We start from the raw sequence: 4,694 nt of genomic DNA on the forward strand, positions 1-4,694 counted from the left end.
TTCCTATTCCTTGGTGATATTTGTTTAAAACTTCACAAAATAGACTGAACATCGACTTGTAGTTAAAACATTCTGAAAGGGCTTTTTTCATACTCTGTAATCTTGTTCTGTTAAGTTATTTTATTTACAAATATATGGTATAGCTTCAAGTCTGTGTTTAATTTTCTTTAACTGTGGGCCTTCAAAGGTGAGAGAAGACAGGGCAGCTGGTTTTCATACTGACATGTAGTTTAGCAGCAGGCTTATTCATTGTCAGGAGATACCAATAAACTGGGAGCATAAATCTGCAGAAGGAGTTTTAGGACTAATTTTGAAATAAGTGTGATTTTGGATATAGAAGCCATTTATGCACTTAAGGAATGATTTAAAAGAAGTATGACCAAGTACATTGCAAAGTTTGGGTTTAGCTGGACTGGTGTTGGTTGATGGAACTGATAGTTCCAGTCACTGGAAGAGGCTGGGGGCTCCCTGCATTTGGAGTGGCCCAGCTCCAATGCTACAGGTGTCTGTTCTTGGTCCTGTCAGACCACCCCTGGGGACAAGACTTCTTGGGGTATTGAACAGGAGAGGAACTTGGTGCTTTTTCCAAAACTTCTGCACTCTCCAGATCATAGAATAGGGATTATGTATGGGCATTACATATGGGTTTGTATTTTGTGTACTTTTTGTTTCTGGTAGTTTTAACCTTCCCCCCACCCCCCAAATACAGTGAAATAAAAACAACAGCATGCATGTCTCTTGCAAGGCTCTGCAGTCAGTTTCTGCTTTGTTGAAGGTTCTGTATTGGAAAAATAAGTATGTGTTTGCTTTAGCTGAGTTCACATTTTGAACACTGTTTACCAGTTCATTTGCTGGAAATATTAAAGGAAAGGGAAAAGTCTTTCTTTTGAAGATTTTAATTGAACACTACTAATTTTAGCTTTTGCACCTAAACTGCCATTAAGATAAATTCAGTTGTTCTCCATTCAGATTTGATGCATTGAATTTGCTGCAGCTGTAATCTGAGGGTCAAGCACTGCTACTCAGTTGAAACAAAGTTTAACAAAATGGGGGAGTGGATTAAGGAGTGCTGAGTGTGCAGTGGGGCTTTTAAGGTCCTGTCTCTAACAGGCAGATTATGAAAATCACATTCAGAAACCTTGTATTTATGTGAGGCTTTCCCCCCAGGGGACATGCTTTAGCTAATCTCTTAATGCAAATGAAACGGTGGTTGTTGTAGTTGCTGGTTAATGTTTGTGTGGAAGCAGATTATGGATTGTATTGTGATTTTTGTATTTTCCTGTAAGCCCTGAACTGAGATAAACTTGCCTTGTTCTGTTGGCAGATCCAGTCAGAAAAGAGTTAGAGTATTGATGTCCCCCCTTTCCCCTCCAACAGCAAATTATTGTAGTAAATATTGGAAAGTCTTTTAGCTCTCTATTGCATTTCATTTGATGAAATCTGAGCTACTTGTTTGTGCCTGCAGCCGGTCTCTTGCCAGAGCTGGCTCGTGTGACTCATCGGGTCTCTCCCGGCACTGGGAAGAATCTCTGCTCTGTTCCCTTGCCATGATGGAGTTGGGATGGAGCTGCTTGGGAGCGCAGCACTGGGTCTGCTGGACTGCACCGACCTGAGCATTCCCTGAAACTCTTTCATCAGTAAGAAATTTGAACCTCAGTCTTTGGAATAGACTAGTTGCTGTGTAAAGTGTTAATTGTCTGTGAAATTCTTCATGTGCCCAGAGTAAAAACCAAAATGTTTCAACTGTACTTGGACACATTTAGGATAAAAGCTAACAGAGTGAATCAGTTGAGTTGGCAGTGAAATAATATGCTAAGGAGCAGAAGTCACTTAGTGCATCTAACTGCTCCTATCTTAAGTGAACGAATCTGTCCCTTGGGGTGAAGTTTTACATTTATGAAACTCACAGTTACTTGTACCTAGTATTTTTTAAAGCTCCATCTCAGGTGAATTTCTGCAAGCATATAAAGCTAACACATAACAGCAAAGGCCAAGGTGATGCCAAGAGGCCCGATTGCACTCACAGCCTCCCCCCTGCCCTGTTCAGGGTCATTCTCTGTTACACAGAAGGTAACTAGATTAAATTGTAAGAACTTCTCTAAAAGGAGCCTCCTTTACAAATCCTGTTGGACAAGGTGATACCCCCAGATTAAATAATTGTTCAGGCAGAAAGCAAGAGATTATTTTATTCAGATATTCTGAGGCATAATGTTAATGAGTTCAAGGGCTTAAATCTTTCAACAGTCAGATCTTCAAGAGCATTTGTTGACCTTTCTTAGGTAGTCTTTTTCGCTGATGAAAAGTAGATGAGGTCAGCTCTATTACAGGTGTGACTGTCTTAATGCTCATTCATTTTAGCATCTGGCTGCTAGACTTACTATTTAGATTTTTGTCTCCAAAAGCTGTTGCCTTTATGCAAATTTAATCAGAGGCTGTGTTGTAATAAGAGTTAGGGCTTGCTGGCTATTTTATTTATAGAGCCTGCTGCTGCTGTTGAGCACTTCTGACCTCTGGGCTTGTATCAGATTTGCATAACATCAGCAGTCTCTGAGAAATGTGTCCAGCAGCAAAGGAAGGGGATGTGCTTTGTCTTTTGGAAATAGCAGTCAGTTCCTTCTGGTACCTGTTTGCCCCACTCCAGGCTTGTGCTCTCTCCAGAACGACAACTCCAAAATTAGTTGGGATATCTGCTTCCATCTGTGTAAATATATAGGTAATTTCCTTCCTTCCCCACCTGGCTGGCTGCATACTTGCTTTATCAGGGTATTGCCCTAGCAGATAAATGACTGAGGGCTGAGCCTGCCTCTCTGGTGTGACCAGGATGATGTGAGTGCTCCTGTGGTGTTAGGCAGGTTCTGGGATGTGTACACTGTGCTGGGAATGGGGAAGACAACAGAGCTGAGTGCTTCACTGAGAAAACAAACACTGTGAGGAAAGACCTGGCTTCTCAGTCTACTGACAGCATATATAACGCTGTGGTGCTTACTGTCAGATGCAGAAGGAAAGGCAACCAGCTTCAGTGGGAATGGGCTTTGGAGTGTCTGCAGTCTGGGAGCTAAAGTTATTATTGAAAGAAAAAAAAAAAAGTCTGTAATAGGTCTGTGAAAGTATTACTCATGTGCTTCTGACCTGAAAGCTACTTACAATAATTTGACTTTTTGAATAGATGGACTTTAAGGTTCGAAAGATCAACCTGGCTTTTAAATAATAGTGTTGTGTTATGTTCTTAACAGCACTGAAACAAGAGCATAAGAGAGGAGGAGTGCATGAAAAAGTTTATTTTGAATATTATTCTCTTTGGCTTTTAGTGATGCATATAGTTTGTCTCACATGAGACAATTGGAAGCAGAGGAAATTTACCTTCTGTTGAGGTACTTTGTAGTTCATGCGTAACTTCCCTTCATGGAAGTTAAATGTGGTAAATCCAGGAAAATCTCATCTTTCTGTGAATAAACTAATCTATCTGACTTGTTACAGGGAATATTTAATGCAAATCAATGAGCACAGTGCAGTTCTGCTCATTCTTAAAACAAAGTTTTGATGTCCTGTATACCGGTGGCTTCATCTTAACTGGTGCTAATAGCAGGTCTTGAGCAGCACATGAGTACAGTGTTAACAAGGACCCTCCTTGTCACCCTTTTCCAAGGGACAGGAACAATTTGGAAAGGAAAAAGTTATTTCTGGTGCTGGCCAACGTGTAGAGATTAATTCTGGCAGGTTCAGTGTGTGATTCTTAGTGGCTGCAAATGCCTGAGGATCCTTTGATGTAGTTTTGGAGACAAGTAACTTCCTGCCATGCTAACCACACATGGGGAAGGAGCGTGCCTCATCTGAAGTGCCCTTTGCCTGTCTGCCCCGGAAGAGGGTGCCCAGCACTGTTGGGTGCTCTGCAGCAGCTCTCCAAAATGCAGTGAACCCTTGCTGCCCAGCTGTGTCCCTGCAGTCCTCACCTGAGGAGGCTGGGTAACTCAGAGCTGGTTAGAGGGTGCAGGGAGGATCACCCCAGGATGCAGGTGGGTTTGGTGAAGTTTGCAGTTGGTAGTACAGCAAGTGCAGAGAGTGCAATCTGCACAAGTGTCAGCATGTCTTGTGCCTGTCGCTTGGCTCTGCCGGGTAGGTGCGGCTCAGCAATGAATACCTGGCACCAGAGCTGCTGGCTGAGAAGCTTTATCTGCAGTTTCTGTCTTGGATCAGGTGTTCTTTGTTGGTAGCCGTGTTCAGAGGCTGTTGTGGTTGTCAGAAGAGTGTCAGGCAGTTGTCCTGCTTGTGAAAGCGTCAGTGCTGGTGTACAGGTGACTAATGCTTGGTGCCAGTTTCTGCCTGCCTTGTTTCTGGCTGCTGCTGTTCACCACGGCCCACAGTGGCAGCCTGAGTGGGGTTAAAAGGAAGCTTGTTGGTCCACAGAAAAAATGCAACACAACTGCTGGCAGAAGCAAGGGACCAACAGTGCCATGCAATGTCCCTTCTGCTCCTCTGTCCTGTGTGCTGTCAGATCAGTGACGTGAGGCCGGGACTGACCCGACTCCTTGTCTGAAGAAAAATCTGTGACTTCTTCTCTTGGTCTTGTTGGACCTGTGTAAACTGGGAGGAGAAGGAAAACGGTGTCTGTCTGCTGATTCCTGTGGGAAGTCATGGGACAGCTGAGCGTGGCAGGACCTCTGGAGGTCATCTGAACTAGCCCTCTGCTCAAGCAG

The sequence above is a fragment of the Serinus canaria genome, chromosome 2 (assembly GCF_022539315.1).
Source record: "Serinus canaria isolate serCan28SL12 chromosome 2, serCan2020, whole genome shotgun sequence".
Lineage (NCBI taxonomy): Eukaryota > Metazoa > Chordata > Aves > Passeriformes > Fringillidae > Serinus > Serinus canaria.